Below are 19,823 nucleotides of genomic sequence, written 5' to 3' on the forward strand. Positions count from 1 at the left end.
GTACAGAACTCTGGGGCTTGCTTGGAGAGACCTCCCTCCAAATTGACCTTGAGATATGAATTAATGCCTTTTGGATAGGGTGATGGTTATCAAGGATACTGGAAGGGGCAGCTCCGAAACCCACATCTATTTCCTGCCCTTAGCTTTAGTGGCTTTTGGGTTCTGTGGGGCGGACACCTGACCCCAGCTAGGCCCATCCTGCTTTCTCCCAGGCTTTGGAATCAGAACACAGAAGCTGAAGGAATCCAGCTTCCAGGTGTAGGTTGTGTGAGTTTCTCAGGGCTGTGGTAACAGCCACAGACTCGGTGGCTTAACACACAGAAATGTATTCTTGCACATTTCTGGAGGCTACTCCAAAATCCATGGGCCAGCAGGGCAATGCCCCCTCCAATGGCTCTGGGGAGAAGCCTTCCTTGCCTCTTCCAGCCACTGGTGGTTCCTGGCAATCTCTGGCGTTCTTTGGTCAAGGATTCTTTGTAGCAGCATCACTCCAGCCTCTACTTTCCCTCCGCATATCTCTCTTCAGGTGACCTTTTTTCTCTGTGACTGTGATCTGTGTCCTTTCCTCTTCTTTCTGTTTTTGTTTTTTGAGACAGAGTCTCGCTCTGTCGCCCAGGCTGGAGTGCAGTGGCGCGATCTCGGCTCACTGCAAGCTCCGCCTCCCGGGTTCACGCCATTCTCCTGCCTCAGCCTCCCGAGTAGCTGGGACTACAGGCGCCCGCCATAATGCCCAGCTAATTTTTTTGTATTTTTTTTTTTTTTTAGTAGAGACGTGGTTTCACCGTGTTAGCCAGGATGGTCTCGATCTCCTGATCTCGTGATCCGTCCGCCTCGGCCTCCCAAAGTGCTGGGATTACAGGCGTGAGCCACCGCGCCCTGCCTTTCTGGTTGTGTTTTTAAATTTGAGACAGGGCTGGGCGCGATGGCTCATGCCTGTAATCCCAGCACTTTGGGAGGCCGAGGTGGGGGGATCACCTGAGGTCAGGAGTTTGAGACCAGCCTGGCCAATATGGTGAAACCCCATCTCTACTAAAAATAAAAAAATTAGCCGGGCGTGGTGGCGGGCGCCTGTAATCCCAGCTACCTGGGAGGCTGAGGCAAGAGAATCACTTGAACCCTGGAGGTGGAGGTTGCAATGAGCCGAGATCATGCCATTGCACTCCAGCCTGGGTGACAAGAGCGAAACTCCATCTCCATAAATAAATAAATAAATTAGAGACAAGGTCTAGCTCCATCACCCAGGCTGGAATGCAGCCTCGACCTCCTGAGCTCAAGTGATCCTCCTGCCCCCGCCTCCTCTGTAGCTGGGACCACAGTTGTGCACCACCATGCACAGCTCATTTTTAAAATTTCTGTAGAGATGGGCTCTCACTTTGTTGCCCAAGCTGGTCACAAACTCCTGAGCTCAAGTGATGCTCTCACCTCAGTCTCCCAAATTGCTAGGATTCTAGGCGTGAGCCACTGCACCCAGCCCAGCCTCCTCTTCTTATAAGGACACCAGTCATTGGATGTACAGCCCAACATAACCTCATCTCAAATGATTACGTCTACAAAGACCCTATTTCCAAATAAGGTTCTGAGGTTCCAAATGTTCATGAATTTTGGGAGGGGCACAATTCAATCCACTACAGGGGCACTTGGCTGGTAATGATAGGAGAGACCACGAGAGCTCTGGGGGAATCATGGGAAAGGGAGAAAGAGGGTGGTCAGGAGAGAGAGGGGCAGAGTCAGGGGCTATGTGGTGAGTAACCATCTGGGGACAAGCTGTGACTTCCCTGTCTGCTTCCAATAGTCCACCGTTGGAGCTAGCTTGAATGGGTTTCTGATCCCAGCAACCAAATGTGCTCTACAGAGAGAAACTTCTCTAGTCATGAACTGTAGAAATGATCCCTGAAAGTATAGTCTTACAGCAACCACATGGTCCCTAAGACAGCCTTTCACTCTCCCTATAAAAGCACCGAATGTGCTATTATATGCTCCAACCTCTAAGAGAGATGTTATGAACCATTTTGCTGAGGGCAAGATACACCATATCCACAACACGCTCTTGATCTTGTAACCACTGACTTTGTGCTTTTTAGGAAGTGAGAAACATCTGAGCCAGCTCCTCATCCTAGGCTGGGTGCTGACTGCCTGGCAGCATTGCCCAGCCTGGCTCTCAGAGGAACTCCCCCACCCCAGAGGCTGTGATCTTTTTCCAAGTGGTCCCACCCCTTCCTCTCACTCCCTTCCCCAGCCCCAGATGTGGGGCCCAAAACTCACAAGGAAGAGGCTGGACCCTGTTTGAGCTTGGAAATGTCCACGTCATGGGGGCTAAAAGGATAGCTGGACCCCACTTCCCCCTTTCCCAGGTGGCTGACATCAAACACCATGCTCCCTCTTTCACTGCAACAGTTTTGGGATCCAGGATCTGGGCCCCATTCTAGTGGGGGTGGAGGACCTCAGTACAGGGAGATGCTCAGGGTCTTGGCTGGATCAGGCCAGAGCGGGGGTCCCCCCATAGATGATGAGGCCACTTTGCATCTGCCAGACAGGAAACCTAGGGAGGCCAGAAGCAGAGGAGGAAAGGAGGCAGTCATGTTCCTCTGACTCAGACTGGAGTTTCTACACCTGGATGGAAACGGGCCACACACGGGAGTGGGAGTGCAGTTTCAGTTCACAGGGACATGCACAACCACACCCAACCCATCCCCCATACCACTATCATGCATGTGCATGAGTTTTTCCTTTCATACAGATGGGGTCTCACTATGCTGCCTAGGCTAGTCTCAGACTCCTGGCCTCAAGTGATCCTCCTGCCTTGGCCTCCCAAAGTATTGGGACTGCAGGGGTGAGCCCTATGCATCCTGCCTTTCTTTTCTGTTCTTTTCTTTTTTTTCTTTTCTTTTTTTTTTTTTTTTACGGAGTCTCACTCTGTTGCCCAGGCTGGAGTGCAGTGGCGTGATCTCGGCTCACTGCAACCTCTGCCTCCCAGGTTCAAGCAATTCTCCTGACTCAGCCTCCCAAGCAGCTGGGATTACAGGCACATGCCACCATGCCTGGCTAATTTTTTGTATTTCTTTTTTTTTTTTTAGTAGAGACGGGGTTTCGCCATGTTAGCCAGGCTGGTCTCAAATGATCCGCCCACCTTGGCCTCCTAAAGTGCTGGGATTACAGGCATGAGCCACCACATCTGGCCTTTCCTTTTCTTATTGAGGGCCCAGCACATAAGAGTATTAAAAACCACACAAAGTTGTATGGGATGCAGTTCCCCTAAAAGAGACAGAAATAGAAAGCACTGAAGCTGCTGGCTTTCTGGTACAAGCTCTTCCTGCTGCAGATGGACCCCTCCTGCACAGGGACCACAGCCCTTGAAGGCACCAGCCCTAAGGTGCAGCCCTTTGTCCCTGCCCATCTCCCTTACCCTCTTTTTTTTTCTTTTTTGAGAGTGCACAGCTAGGCCTCCCTGCCCACAGAGCCACATTTGGAAATTCTGTGCAGCAAGGCTCTTTGCCCAGGCTCACTTTTTTCTCCACATCATCACCATCAGCATTTTGATTATATCTGCACCATCATAAAAGGTTATACCAAATGCACATGAGTTTCTGAGGCAGGGGTTTGCACTGACCCCATCCAGCTAGGCAGAAGCAGGGCTCGTCCAGGATCCTAGAGGGGATGGATGTGCAGCCTGGAGGCAAGGTCCTGGAAGAGTCCAGAAATCGTGGAAACTGGGCTCTGTAAAGCCTGGACGGACTTCCATTGAGTGAGAGTAGCTTAGGAACAGCTTAGAAATTGTGAATGCTGATGGACTGTCAACATGGACATATGCAAACCAGATGCAACATTATGCAAATTATATACAAAATACATGCACAGGTCTCCCAACTATTGCAAATGCCAGATATGGTCCTTGAGGACCCTAAGTTTAGCTGAGACCTGTTGTGGGGCAGAGAGATCACCCTGGACTTGCCAGATTCTTTTTTTTTTTTGAGACTGAGTCTCACTCTGTTGCCCAGGCTGGAGTGCAGTGGCGTGATCTTGGCTCACTGCAACCTCCGACTCCCAGGTTCAAGTCATTCTCATGCCCCAGCCTCTGGAGTAGTTGGCACTACAAGCGTGAGCCACCACGCCCAGCTAATTTTTGTATTTTCAGTAGAGATGGGGTTTCACCATGTTGGCAAGGCCGGTCTTGAACTCTTGACCTCAAGTGATCCACCTGCCTTGGCCTCCCAAAGTGCTGGGATTACAGGCATGAGCCACTGCACCTGGCTAGGACTTGCCAGTTTTCTTATGGTGGGCAGGAAGGGCTTTGCTCCAAGGTGGTTCACACACTGTGGGGAAGAAATCAGGCAAGGAGTCAATTAGACTCAGGTTTGAATCCCAGCTCTTCCACTCACAAGTTGCATGACCTCCCTTGAGTCACTTCACCCCTCTGAGCCTCTGCTTTCCTGTACGAAAATGATTATTATGAGGAATAGATGAGAACTTTGGCCAAGGCTCCCATGTGCACAGTCGTGCACATAACAGATGCCCAGTGAGTGTGGCAGGGCTCTGCACAGAGTCCTTTCTTGGGGGTTGGATATCTGGGCCTCCTTTCTAGTCACTGCAGTAGCAACTGTGCCCCCTCAGGCTGTGGGCAGGACCTTCTTGCAAAGCAGCACATGCAGCTCTGGGTTTGGAAAATGTCAGTGCTTGGATGGACCAGGAATCCATGTACCTCTCACTCGTCAAGAAATCTGGCAGAGGTCACACTCAACAGGGGTGCTGTGGGTACCCCAGCCAGACCCCCTTTCCCTGGTCAGTGTACCCATGAATCCCCCGGCTGCAGGTGTGATTACTGGGAATTCTCCCAGCTGCCCCTTCTGCGAATTGCCCTTGGCTGAGGAGTGACTGGCTGATAGGGTGAAATGGTTTGGCTGTGTCCCCACCCAAATCTCATCTTGAATTGTAACTCTCCCAATTCCCATGTGTTGTGGGAGGAACCTGGTGGGAGGTGATTGGATTATGGGGGCAGGTCTTTCCTGCACTGTTCTCATGATAGTGATTCAGTCTCACAAGATCTGATGGTTTTAAAAAGGGGAGTTTCCCTGCACAAGTGCTCTTTTCTTGTCTGCCGCCATGTGAGATGTGCCTTTCACCTTCCACCATGATTGTGAGGCCTCCCCAGCCACGTAGCTGTAAGTCCAATAAACCTCTTTCTTTTGTAAACTGCCCAGTCTAGAATATGTCTTTATCAGCAGTGTGAAAATGGACTAATATACAGGGGGACAAAAAAGGCAGCCTCCTCGCCTCATGGTGGACAGCCCAATGTTAGTTTATGTTGCAGAGCCCCCTTGGTCAGGCCCCTCTAGACTCTACCTGGGATCCATTCTTGCTCTATTTCCATCCTCTCCTGTTTTCCTACCTCCCTTATGTATCTCTCCCAGGAGCCCCCTTGATAAATGACTTATAACTAGATCCCTGTCTCAGGATCTGCTTTTGTGGAACCCAACCCAAGAGAGGGGGACAGACCTGCATGCAGAGGGGGACATGAACTTGTATAGTCAGGAACCATAGGGTAGCGTGGGCTCACAGAGGAAGAAGTGCCTGGGTGCCTGAGCTTGGGGGAAGGGATCGGAGGGTGTTTCACAAAACAGGCAACACTAGAGTTCACCGCATGGGGAGAAAGCACCGTGGGTGGTGGGTGCAGCATGTGCATGGCCTGGAGGCAGGAGAGAGCCTGGTATGTATGGGGAACCCCGCAGAGCTCTGGGTAGCCCAGGCTCCAAGAGAGGTTGGCAGGGGCCAGACAAGAGGGGCCTTAAATACCCCAGTGAAAAGTCTGGACTTTACAGCTGGAAACGATGCATGCAGAACTGTCAGGAGAAACATCCTGTGGCTGCAGCTGTGTGGAGCAGACACACGAGGTGGGATGCCGGTGGGGTGGCCCTGGCAGCTGTCAGCCACCAGGCTAACAGGGACCGAGGGATGAGGAACAGGGCTAGATTCTAGAGGCTTTCAGGACAAAGGACTAAAAGGCCTTGGTGGCTAATCTGGGGCTCTGGGTGTGGGAAGGAGTCTAGAAGGTACCACAAAGAGAGGAGACAAAACATCAGGGCTGAGGCAGGGTTGAATGAGCTGTACAGGGCAGGGGTCTGCATTCCCTGTGCCCACCACAGCTAGAGCCAGGCTGAGCCTCCAGTTGGAAGGTCCGGACACTGACCAGAGTATGTGGCACAGCTGGCCTGACCCCAGTAAGGACCTGGGGCTGCCCCTCGCTGGAGGGGCTGGCCTCCAGGCCTGATTAGGACAGGGATGGGGAGAGGCTGGGGGCGGGGGAGTAGAGTGCAGAGCTGCTCAGGCATCGATGCGGGGGTGTGGTTGCAAGGCCCTGGGAAGGGCTCACCATCAGCTCTCCTCTAACTCTTCTATTCATGGGCACCAGAGTAAAAACTACACAAGATTACCCACTGGTGATGGGGGAGGCAGGCTTGCAATGCAGGGTGTGTGCAGAGAGGCCAAAACAAGCAGGGGAGGGGGCTACCCTCCATGGGGGGAAGGAAGGGGAGGGTGTTGCCATGGAAGACTCATGCTTGGACAGGCAGAACCTGACCTTCACCCAGACACTGTCCTTATCTCAGACCTGCTCTGCCTTAATTCCTTAATTTGCTGGGACATTTGCTGGGCACCCGGTGCTGGAAGCACAGACAGGTCGGCTCCAGGCTCTGTGCTCAAGGCATCCAGAGGGGCAGAGGTGGATGAGAGTTAGAGAAGCCCCAGGAGGGGCCAGAAAGGGGCCTGGGGAGGTGAGAGGGGAAAGAGCATTCATGGTGGGAGGTACATGCTCCAATCAGAGGGAGGGGACTTAGGAGGGGACATGGCAGGAGGGGAGAGGGCTGCGTGCAGGCTGAGGACTTGAGGAGGCTGGGGGTTGCTGCATTTTGATGCTTGGCCTTCAGCCCCTTGAATCCACTCCAGACCACTTCCTAGTGCCACTGCCATTGTCTATTTCTGAGTCGAGCTCCAATCCAGACTGGCAGTCCTGGATGCGGGGGGCCATCTCTTGCCCAAGTTTGCCAGATGAATGCACCGTGGATGTTAGATGGGTCATTCTGTAGCCATGAGGAGATGGCACTAGGCAGGCTGCCACTGGCATCCAGGCAAGAGATGCTGGAGATGAGAGAGGGTGGGCATTTTGGAGAGAGAGTCACCAGCCTTCAATGAGCTGGCTGGAGAAGGGTCAGGGCTAAGGTCAGGGTCATGGGCTCCACCCTGGTGGGGCCCCAGGATTCTGTCTTATGCTTAGGGCTAGATGATATATCTGGCATCTATTCAAAAGGGGTCCCTGCCAGGGCCTGACCTTCTGACACCCCTTTCCCCTCCAGAGCAGCCCAGCCTTCTCCTTTTGCCCGGGTCCCACCCACCTGTCCTTGCCATGTGACCTTTGAGGCCTTCCCCAGGTTGAGTCTTTGCAGCCAGGGCTCCCACATTCCTGGCTATGCTGGTGTTGGCCAGCAGCCCCAGTTCCTTTGGGAAAGAGCGGACAGGAGGCTCCCACGGCGGGGACTGTATCCTTTCCTTCCCTCCCTTGCCCCAGGGGCTGCACTGGGATTAGGGTATCTTCCTCCCTGGCCATATCACCACAGTCCCACCTCCAGTCACAGTCTCCCCTCCCCTCCCTCTCCCTCCCTCTCTCCATCCTCCTCCTGTTTCTCTGGCCTCATGAAGAGCCCCATCATCCCCCAGCTGCCCACCATGGAGTGGGTGGTTGGTAGTGCCAGTTAGGTGGCAGTGCTGGTGCCTAAGCCAGGGTGAAGGCTGGAACCATGTTGGTGAGGATGGAAGGGACCAGCTGAAAGTATCCAGGCGATGAGGTCTTTTGACTTTTGAGGGGCTCCAGGATGACTGCCAGGTTTCTGGCATGGGGGGCCTCTTTTGCTGAGACAAGGACAGAGGGGTACACCAGTCTGGAGGGAAGCCACACTGAATTGGAGGTGCCTTCGGGTACCCCGGGGGAGAAGGCTGTCTGGAGGGCAGCAGGATATGCACACTGTTAAGGTGTCCCATTTGTTAGCTGCCCCTTTGAAGCTGGGGGCAGGGCAGGGGGCCAGAGCATGCTGTAGTGCAAGGTCAGAGGCCCACCCTACCCCACTGCTGTCCAGGGCTCCTGTTAGAGCCACAGGGAAGTCACTGACTGGCTGTCCTCGTGACCCCTCCTCCCAGATAGCTGATGAAGGCACTTGGTCAGAAGGCACGGCTGGCTGAGGCCACAGCCCCTCTGCTGCCCCGAGGCCATCCTTCCCTGTTCCACGGGCCTGGCACTTCCCAGGCGGCTGCCGCATCACCGACCACCCTTCCAGCTTTGGGTCCCTCGTGGGTTTTTCGTCCTTTCCCCCATCCCTAGCCTCTCTTCTCACCATCTCCTTCCCGGGGACCCTCCCTTTCTCCTCCCGCAAACCTCATTCTTCTCCTTTTCCCATAATCAGGAAGAGCTTTGATTGCCCATTATACCTGGAGCCCAAATTGTCAGCAGGAGAGAAACGGGTTTCCCCCACCTTGAGGGCCTGACCTTAGACACTCAAGTGTGCCAGCCAGGGCAGCATTCCTGGGAAGAGAGGGGAGAAGTCTAGGTTCCAACCAGACGAGAGTCACCCTCCCCAGAAGAATGGGCCAAATGACTCCTAATACAAGGGAAAATAGAGACAACCCCCCAAAAAAAGTTTTACAACAAAACCAGCTGAATGTTCAAAACCTGCCCCATCTCATTTCTTTGAAATTGGAGAGAATTTAACTCATCAGCAAAAATAAAGGCAATGGGAATGAAGAGATCTCCAAAGGAGTTTGTAGGCCGGGCACAGTGGCTCACGCCTGTAATCCCAGCACTATGGGAGGCCGAGGCAGTTGAATCATTTGAGGTCAGGAGTTTGAGACCAGCCTGGCCAACATGGTGAAAGCCTATCTCTACTAAAAATACAAAAATTAGCCAGGGATGGTGGTGCGCACCTGTAATCCCAGCTACTCAGGAGGCTGAGGCAGGAGAATTGCTTGCACCTGGGAGGCGGAGGTTGCGGTGAGCTGAGATCTTTGCATTGCACCCTAGCCTGGGCAACAGAGTGAGACTCTGACTCAAAAAACAAACAAACAAGCAAAGGAGTTTGTGTGGTGTAAGAAGAAAACTGGGGACATTTAAGGCGAAAACTAAGGAAAATGAGTCAGTGAAGGAGATCAGAAAGATGTGGTCAGAGGAGCTGGAGGAGGGGGATGGGAGAGGAGGGGAGAGAGAGAGGGAGAAAGATGGGGGAGGGGGAGACAGAGAGAGAGAGAGAGAGAGAGAGAGAGAGACACCAGCCAAGATAAGAGAGCAAGAGAGGGAGGAGTTTCCAAGAGACTCAGAGAAGCTATTGGTGAAGAGTTGGAGTTCACAACCCAGAGGGAAGGTGGTGGTGCCCTCTGCTTGGACCAAGTTGGGTGGAAGCAGGGTGGAGGTGAGGGAGTCATGGAGTGGAGGCAGTGACTGTGGGGAGGGGGCAGGAAGAAGTCGAAGGCAGCTGAAGGAGAATGAGTGAGTCCAGGGAAGGGTAGGATGCTGAGCTGGAAGAGCTGAGATGTTTCTAGGCAAAGGGGAGGGAGCCAGAGAGAGGAAAGCAAGGCCCCTAGCAGGCAGGACCCAGGCTGGAGTGAAGAGGGGCAGGAGGAGGAGGAGGCGGCAGACAGGCTGGGAGGCAGAGTACCTGCAGGTGTGGCAGGAAGCAGAAATGACCTCTGCTTATTGGTCTGAACGGGAAGTGAGGTTTTCTCCTGAGATCTGGAGAGAGGATGGAGGAATATTTAGATGAGGCTGAGGAGAAGTGAAGGTTTGAGGACAGGCTAGACCATAGCCTCTGCGGTGGCTGCAAGGCTCTGGTGACTGCCCCTTGGCCACAGCCCCCCAGCAGTTTGAGGGTGGGGCCAAAACGTTGCCTACAGGGGCCTGTCCAGGGCTGTAAGGGTGGATCTAGGGAGGGAGAGGGAACCTGGTGGGAGTAAGGATTGCTGCTCCCCAACCAGTTTCCTAGGGAAAACCAAATTTAGAATCAACAGAAACATGACTGGGCTTGGTGGCTCATGCCTGTAATCCCAGCACTTTGGGAGGCTGAGGCAAGTGGATCACTTGAGGCCAGGAGTTCAAGACCAGCCTGGCCAACATGGCAAAACCTCGTCTCTACCAATAAAATACAAAAAATTAGCCAGGCGTGGTGGCACGTGTCTGTAATCCCAGCTACTCAGGAGTTAGAGGCATGATAATTGCTTGAACCTGGGAGGCAGAGGTTGCAGTGAGCCGAGATCGCACCACTGCACTCCAGCCTGGGTGACAGAGCAAGAGACAGTCTTGAAAAAACAAACAAACAAAAAAATCAACAGAAACCTGGCAGGGGCTTCGGAATTGTAAAATGTGACTATTTGCTTTGTGGCAATGTAAAAAAAAATCACATTTTCACTGGAAAGAAGAACAAAGGAAGAAAACTGAATGTCTGGGAACAAATTGATGCTGACATTTCTCTACCTTGCTGGTGTCCACCTGCCCACGTGCCTGGCTTGTTTATCGCTGTGCTTACAAATATTTCCTATTCTTTACTTCTTGACATCTTGACCAAGGTAACTGTGATGAGGTAAGACACAGTCTGTTGTCATTTTCCAGCAAGAACTCACCCAAGGAGTTAAGTGATGGCCCAGAGTTTTCCAGAATCACTAGCACCTGGCACTACAATAGAGGCAGAGAGTGAATGATGCTGTCCAAGACAGGCGTCTCTTACCGTGTGAAGATAAATGCTGGTTGATATCGCCCATTAGGCCGGGTGTGGTGGCTCACGCCTGTAATCCTAGCACTTTGGGAGGCCGAGGCAGGTGGATCACCTGAGATCAGGAGTTTGAGACCTGCCTTGCCAACATGGTCAAACCCCGCCTCTACTAAAAATACAAAAATTAGTTGGGCATGGTGGTGCACACCTGTAGTCCCAGCTACTCAGGAGGCTGAGGCAGGAGAATTGCTTAACCCGGGAGGCGGAGGTTGCAGTGAGCCGAGATTGCACCACTGCACTTCAGCCCAGGAGACAGAGCAAGACTCCATCTCAAAAAAAATTATAGGAAAAGAAACCTTTTGATCAATGAAGATGAGTGGTGATCTTTGCAAAAGTGTACAGATTCTAAATGGAATGCTGGGGAAAATAAAAACTGAAACATTACAGGGTTTTATATCTGTCAATGTATCCCCAGCTTTTAAAAAAGGAGTCATTGGACCCTAGTGTTAGGTCCACAGAGATTCAATATGTTATGGCTCCCCTTTTGTGTGGTGTGTGTTCAGAAGTTTCCATAATTGACCAGCCTGTAATCCCAGCACTTTGGGAGACTGAGGCAGACCGCTCACTTGAGGTCAGGAGTTCAAGACCAGCCTGGCCAACATGGTGAAAACCTCTCTCTATATATACATATACATACATATATGTAAAATATATATTATATATTATATATATAATGGTTCCGTAATAAAGTCTTAAATTTTTTTTTAAAGATGGAACAATTGACAATAGACACCTGTCATTCTTCTTTTTCCCTTCTTATTTTGGAAGCTCTGCTAGATGCTGCTGTCCGCAAGTACTGACCTTGCCTTTTCTGATTTTCATTAAAAAGAAACTCATAGCAACAAGGTACCAGTTAATTCCTCTCACCAGAGAGCTCTTGTCCCTGTTTCTCCTCCCTCAGGCAATAGGAGATACGTAAAATGCCTTTTCAGGCTCCCTTTCCCCTCCTCAATGCCTACACTTTGCCATCATTCAGCACTTTCCCTTTAGGTTAGCAATACGTCTTATTGCATCTCTCTTCTGTTTAAAAGAATATACTTATTTAGCCCTTACATTACAAATTCCATCCTATCATTATTTATTCGGAGGTAATTGTACATGATTTGGTCAGCTCACGGTTCACCACAGGTTCCTCTTTTCTTCATCTCCTTGTCTCCAATCTGATTCATCTATTTCCTGATTAGATTCCTTTCTATGGTATTTCCCCCATATGGGAAAATTACGTGGACCTTTGCATTTCTTCTATCCTAGGAAGGTGAATGGCAACCTGGTTGGTTTAGGAGGCTTTTCTCTCAGTGGTCTGTGGAGGTGATTCATATTGGTTTCTAGCTTGCAAATAAGATGTATGATTTCAGTCTGATTCTCTTCTTTCTATGCAACTTATTTTCTCATTAGGGAAGCTTGTCTGAATTTTCTCTTTAATCGTGGAATTCAGGAACCTTACCAGGCTATGCCTAGATGTGTGTCTTTTTTCCATCATTCCTGCCTGGAACTCAATGAGCCTTTTAATCTGCAAACCCAAGACGTTCTTCAAACCACGGAAATTTTTCTTTCTCATTTAAAAATGATTGCTTCTCTTCTATTTCTTCTTTTTTCTGAGATTTTTATTCTTATTTTCATCATTCACCTATTACAACTCCTGGATCTCTCTCCTCTGAGGCGCTTTTAGATTTTTACTTTGGGTTTTGCATTATCTCTTCCACATGGTTTCGTCTCCTCCAAGTCATTTTAAATTGAAAACGATGTTTCTTCGTTCAGGAAAGTATTTGATTTCACCTTTGACTATTTTATTTTATTTTTGAGATGGAGTTTCGCTCTTCCACCCAGGTTGGTGTGCAGTGGCGTGATCTCGGCTCACTGCAACCTCTGCCTTCCGGTTTCAAGCGATTCTCCTGCCTCAGCCTCCTGAGTAGCTGGGATTACAGGCGCCTGCCACCACGCCCGGCTAATTTTTTTATTTTTAGTAGAGACGGGGTTTCACTATGTTGGCCAGGTTGGTCTCGAACTCCTTGTGATCCGCCCGCCTTGGCCGCCCAATGCCTTTGATTTTTAACAATGTGAGCTTATGGTTTTGTTTGCTTTTCCTGTTATGCAAGTTGTGGTTGGTCTCCTCTTGCAGTGCTGAGTGAATTGCAGGCTCTTCCTTCCTGGCCGCTGGATTCCCTTAGGTGCCGACTGTCTTTCTGCCTTCTTGCAGCCCTAATCATCTCCAAGGCTCAGATCCAGCTGACAAATTGGCTGCACCTCTCTGTATCCCAGGAGAGAGCGCTCTGCTCATTCTGCTGCTCTGCATCCCCGTCTCCCAGCCTCGGGGCAGGGAGGGATTCTGCAGGGCCTCCCGGGACCACCCAAAGCTGCTGGCTCTGCTCTCCTCTGTGCATCCCTGCGCCAAGTTCTCTCTTTGGAGCCTTGGAGATCCCATTCTCACCCAGGGCTCTCTCTGCTGCGGGTCCCTACTGTCTGCCCCAGAGGGAGACTAAGTCCTAAGCCAGAGCTATCAAGACAAAGGCCCTGTCCAACCGACCAGGCCTGGCTGCTGGCTGACCCAGGAGCTCTGCTGTGGGAGCCCATTGGATATTGGAAAGGAGGGCAGCAGGGCGGTCAGGCTGCCTTCACCCTGGAGGTTTAATTAAAGAGAAGTTCTTGGGTTTCATGATATTGAAGAGATGACTGGGATCAATCACCTTGCAAAAGTTTACTTATACTTGCAAAAGTATATCAGAAAAAAATAAAAAGCAAAATGGAATGGATTTGAATAAAATCAGTTTTTTTTTAATTTACTAGGTCTATGATGATGTATCTAGCATGCATAGAAAATTGAGTGACATTGAAGGAGTTCTGAGGAATTCCGCACATTTTTTTGTTGTGGTAATTATAGCATTTTGTGAGGAAAAGAATAAACCTTGGCTGGGTGTGGTGGCTCACGCCTGTAATCCCAGCACTTTGGGAGGCCGAGGCGGGCGGATCATCTGAGGTCAGGAGTTCAAGACCAGCCTCAACATGGAGAAACCCCGTCTCTACTAAAAATACAAAATTAGCCGGGTGTGATGGTGCATGCCTGTAATTCCAGCTACTTGGGAGGCTGAGGCAGGAGAATTGCTTGAACCTGGGAGGTGGAGGTTGCGGTGAGCCGAGATCGCGCCATTGCATTCCAGTCTGGGCAACAAGAGTGAAACTCCGTCTCCAAAAAACAAAAACAAAAACAAAAACAAAAACAAAAAAACCTTAAATGCTCTCAGTTCTCTCCTTGGCACAACACCATGTACCCACCAAAAGAGTTTTCCAAACCTTTGGACGTGGGTGAAGATGAAGTGTGCAGGAAACAGGGTGATTTCTTTTTTTTTTTTTCCTTTGAGACGGAGTCTTGCTCTGTCACCCAAGCTGGAGTGCAGTGGAGCGATCTCGGCTCACTGCAAGCTCCGCCTCCCAGGTTCACGCCATTCTTCCGCCTCAGCCTCCCCAGTAGCTGGGACTACAAGCGCCCGCCACCATGCCCAGCTAATTTTTTATATTTTTAGTAGAGACGGGCTTTCACCGTGTTAGCCAGAATGGTCTCGATCTCCTGACCTCGTGATCCACCGGCCTCAGCCGCCCACAGTGCTGGGATTACAGGCGTGAGCCACCGCGCCCGGCCAATTTCTTGAAAACACATTGGACTGGGCGTCACGGTCCATCTTCAGCTGCCGATGAAGAACTTTCAGATACCATTAGACCACAGGAAGTTGTAACAAATGACTCTTCAGCTCTTGCAGGTGATGGAAGGATACAATTGCTATCACTGATTCCAAATTTGATTTTATCTTTTGTTTTACTTTCTTTTAACCACATGATAAGTGTCCCAGGATTTTTTTCTAAAGAGCTTCAAAGTGAAACTGTAGACATTTTCTTTGCCTTTAAAAGCCAAAAAAGATCACCATCTGAGAGAAATTATGAGCCTTTCAAGGCCACCTGGGACAGAGTGGAGAACTGATGCCAAAAACCAATTCCTAAGGACTTCAAAGTTGAAAAATGTTTCCTTCAGAAGAAAAGAACTGCTGAGATAAAACAAATGATGGCAATTCCAATTATGCATTTTTCCTACTTTCTCATAAGAAAAGTATTAAATTAATGTCTCTTATGAAGGATGGGTTCCTAGATTACATTTAAAGTTACAGTTTCATAGAAATAATCATATTGAAGTGAAGCAAATTTCTGAGCAGTCCCATTCAGTTGAAATAAAATAATACACAGAAATAGTCAAACACGTGCAAAATGTGTGCAGCCTGGAAGCACTCTGAATCCCACAATTCAGAGTGTGTTTTATGAAACTCCAAAAGGATCACTTCTGCTACGATTGTATCAACTTAATTGATCTTGGCAGCCTGATGATTTGACACTGTCTTCACTACCCTGCTCCTTAGTCTCAGCGATTACAATAGCAGTGCAGAAAGCTCATTTTCTACTCTTAGTGACTTAGAAACCCGCTTCTGCTGCTCTGTCCAGTGACAGGCTCTGGCCCCGACAGCTGCAGAGTGAGACAAATCACATCGAATGTTTCCTGAGTCTTTCCTTTTCCACCCTGATATGGTTTCTCCACCCAAATCTCATCTTGAATTGTAGCTCCCAAGAGGGATGGGATTGGGAGGGACTGGGTAGGAGACAATTGAAACATGGGGGTGGGTTCCCCCATACTGTTCTTGTGGTAGTGAATAAGTCTCACGAGACTTGATGGTTTTTTGTTTTTTTGAGACAGAGTACACTCTATTGCCCAGGCTGGAGTGCAATGGTGCAATCTTGGCTCACTACAATCTCTGCCTCCCAGGTTCAAGCGATTCTTGGGCCTCAGCTTCCCGAGTAGCTGGAACCATAGGCACGCACCACCATGCCTGGCTAATTTTTGTGTTTTTAATAGAGATGGGGTGTCACCATGTTGGCCAGGCTAGTCTTGAACTCCTGGCCTTGTGATCTGCCCGCCTCGGCCTCCCAAAGTGCTGAGATTACAGGCATGAGCCACTGCGCCCAGCCAAGATCTGATGGTTTTACAAGGGGAAACCCCTTTCTCTTGGTTCTCATTCTCTCTCTTGCTTGCCACCATATAAGACATGCCTTTTGCCTTCTGCCATGATTGTGAGGCCTCCCCAGCCACGTGGAACTGTGAGTCCATTAAACCTCTTTTTCTTATTACCTAGTCTCAGGTATGCCTTTGCCAGCAGTGTGAAAAGGGACTAATACACACCCTGAATTCATTAGTTCATTCAGTCTTCAAGCAACCCTGCAGGAAGAAATCACTAGTCCCATTTGCTGTAGGAGGAAAGTGGGGGTCAGAGATGTTAAGTGACCTGCCCAAGGTTGCAAAGCAAGTAAGAGTCAAACCTAGCCTGATTCCCAAGCCGGTGTAATCACTGTGTTCAGTCTGCAGCCAAAGGGATGAAGATCTGAGGCTCCTGTGATATCATGGATCATCTATATTTGCTGAGATAAAAATGATGTGCTACTAATTTAATCTCATCTGTAAGAACTTTTCTTTCCCAGAGTTATGATGTCTTTTATCAGGATGGTTAGACATCCACGTATGGTTCCGAAGCTCCTGCTGAATAGGGCGGGCCATGGAATGTCTGGTTTGTTGCTGGGATGGCATAAAGGGCATACACTGAAGTGAAATGCTGACAAACCATTCCTCTCTTCTTAAAAAAATAAAAAATGTGCCTGGCTAAACAAACTGTGGAATATTAATATAATGGAATACTACTCAGCGATAAAAAGGAACAAGGTACTGATTCTTGTAGCAACATGGATGAATCCCAACAGTCTTACACTGGGCAAAATAAAAAGCCTGACACAAAAGGGCACAGAGCAAATGACTTTATATGAAATTCTAGAAAAGACAAACTTAGCGTATTATTGTGCTAGGGCTACCATGACAAAGTACCAAAGACGGGGTGGCTTAAACAGCAGAAATTTGTTTCCTCACAGTTCTGGAGGCCAGAAGCCTCTATCAAGGTGTTGGCAGGGGTGGTTTCTTCGTAGGCCCCTCTCCTTGGCTTGTAAATGGTAGTTTTCTCCCAGTGTTTCCATGTGGTTGTCCCTCTGTGTGTATCTGTGTCCTAATTTCCTCTTCTTATAAAGACACCAGGCATATTGGATTAGGTTCCACCCTAAGGATCTCATTTTAAGGTAATCACCTCTTTAAAGACCCAACCTCCAAATACAGTCACATTTTGCAGTACTAGGGATTAGGACTTTAACATATGGATTTTGGAAGAACACAATTAGCCCACAACACCTAGACTATGGTGAAAATAAGCAGAATAGTGGTTGCCTCTGGGAGGAGTGTGGGTTAGGGATATACTAGGAAGTGGTTTGGGAGACTTTCTGGGGTTGATGGAAAATTGGATTTGGTGATAGGGTTTGGGTTATAAAAGTATCTACATTTGTTGCCCGGGCGCGATGGCTCATGCCTGTAATCCCAGCCCTCTGGGAGGCCGAGGTGGGTGGATCACGAGGTCAAGAGATTGAGACCATCCTGGCCAACATGGTGAAACCCTGTCTCTACTAAAAATACAAAAATTAGCTGGGCATGGTGGCACACACCTGTAGTCCCAGCTACTCGGCAGGCTGAGGCAGGAGAATTGCTTGAATCCAGGAGACAGAGGTTGCAGTGACCTGAGATTGCACCACTGCACTCCAGCCTGGCGACAGAGCAAGACTCCGTCTCATAAAAAAAAAAAAAAAAGAAGTATCTACATTTGTCAAACTCACTGGAATAAAACATGTAGTCCACATGGTACATGGAATAGTACAATTTGTGCATTTAATTGTCTGTTAATTTTGCCTCAAAGAAAACCAGAAACAAATATTGAACTCTAGTTAATAATATGCATGCCTACTGTTAAGGGATAAAGTGTACTGCTGTCTGCAAATAGCTTTTGACTTGATGGCTGGGTCTACAGATGGATAGATATTTGAAAATGCACATATAGCAACCTACCAACAATTGCAGAATTTAGATGGTGGATTCCCTGTACAATTATTATTATTATTATTATTATTATTATTATTATTGAGATGGAGTCTTGCTCTGTCACCCAGGCTGGAGTGCAGTGGCGTGATCTAGGCTCACTACAGCCTCTGCCTCCCAGGTTCAAGGGATTCTTCTGCCTCAGGCTCCTGAGTAGCTAGGATTACAGGTTCCCACCACCATGCCCGGCCAATTTTTGAATTTTTTTAGTAGAGACGGGGTTTTGCCATGCTGGCCAGGCTGGTCTCAAACTCCTGGCCTCAAGTGATCCACCTGCCTTGGCCTCCCAAAGTGTTGGGATTACAGGCTTGAGCCACTGCGCCCAGCCCTTTCTTTTCTTTTCTTTCTTTTTCTTTTTCTTTTCTTTTTCTTTTCTTTTTTTTTAAGACAGGGTCTTGCTGTGTTGCCCAGACTGGAGGGTAGTGTTGTGATCTCAGCTCACTGCAACCTCCATCTCCTGGGCTCAAGCGATCCTCCCACCTCAGCCTCAAGAATAACTGGGACTATAGGCATGTGCCACCACACCCAGCTCATTTTTGTATTGTTTTATAAGAGTTGGGTCTCACCATGTTGCAGAGGCTGGTCTCGAACTCCTGGACTCAAGCGATCGGCCTGCCTCAGCCTCCCAAAGTGCTGGGATTACAGGCATGAGCCATTGTGCCTGGCCTCATTGTATAATTCTTTCAACTTTTCTGTATGTTTGAAATTTTTCATCATAAAGTGTTGGGGGGGGATAAAATTTCCATTTGAAAATATTAGCTAGACATTTCTCATAAAATCTTTCTTCATTGCTAGATCAAGGTTGCCACGAGCCTATGCCAAGTCAATTGTCCTTGTGTCCCCCACCAATATGCCCAGGAAGAAAGAGTAGGGAGACAATTCCGAAAGAGGCCTTGAGGGTGCTAGGGAGTTCTAGGGACTAGCTAGGGCGTTTGGGCTCTGTGTTTGAGGAAACTGAGGCTCAGGCTGTTTTGCGTTGCTGTTTAGAATCCAGGGAAGTCCAGGATGTTTTTTCTTAAGCCATGTTGGGGTGCTTAGGCTCAGTGGAGAAGCTGGGCATGGCCATATGAATGATATGCAGTTGGTAGCACATAGTAGGCACACAAGTGTTTGCTGAATGAATATTTACATGAAATTGGAAAGGAGCCTTCCAAAGATGGAGCCAGCAGGAGACAGTGAAGTTGCCTGTGCGGGCCGGGGGGAGTCTGTCTCTGTCTCTGCCCCAGCCCACCTCTGGCCTGGCCTGAGTACCTTGAGAAATGGGCCCAGGAGAGGCCCCTGGATCCCTGGGTTCCTGGACAGCCAGGGTGAGGGCGCTTTGTCACATTCTTAGGAGAGAGCACATCCAAAACAATTTCTTTTTCTAAAAACTCAGTGCTAACGGATTCCAGATGTGCATTTGTTATATAATGGGGTTTGTTTTAATAGCGTCAACTTCCAGATGTGCAGCCTGGAATCAAGAAGCCCATTGGCCCCCTGAGGACACTGTGAGCCAAGCTGAGAGCTGCCCGGGGGAGAGACATGGACGTGCAGAACCAGGGATGGGAGAGGAGCCAGGGTGCCTTCTTGCTGCCCACTGGGCTGCTCACCTGCCCTGCAGCTGTCCCCAGACTGAAAGACAGGAAGGGTGTTCCCGCTTCCTTTTTTTTCAGCCCTGACTCTGAGCAGGGGCTCCTAGGGGACAATCATAGACAGGCAGCTTGGGGAGGGTCTGCTTTGGAATCTGGTTCAAGCAGGCCTAGCTGGATGAGCCTGGAGAAGTCCTTGGCCTCCCTGTCTTTGAATGGAAAATAGAATAACGCCATTCTACCCAGAGAGGTCATTGTGCAAAATGAAATGAAGTAAGCAGCACAGCACGGGGCTCAGAAAGCCTTGACTTTCCCTGAGTGGAGAGAACAGGGGCCCAAGTCACCAAGCATCCTCCCCTACTCCTCTCAGCAACACGGATGCCCCTGGGCAGCACGGGCTGCATTTTCCCTGGAACACTGGAAAAGAGCCAAGGTGGGGAGCTCACCACCTCCCCCAGTGGC

General features: G+C 49.5%; 1 pseudogene; it reads right to left on the reverse strand.

Annotated features, from left to right (window-relative positions):
• Positions 1-1,804: 1,804 nt before the first annotated feature.
• On the reverse strand, positions 1,805-1,906 carry LOC112438048 (small nucleolar RNA U3; annotated as a pseudogene).
• Positions 1,907-19,823: the final 17,917 nt, after the last annotated feature.

This window comes from Pan paniscus, chromosome 21 (genome assembly GCF_029289425.2).
Source record: "Pan paniscus chromosome 21, NHGRI_mPanPan1-v2.0_pri, whole genome shotgun sequence".
Taxonomy (NCBI): Eukaryota; Metazoa; Chordata; class Mammalia; order Primates; family Hominidae; genus Pan; species Pan paniscus.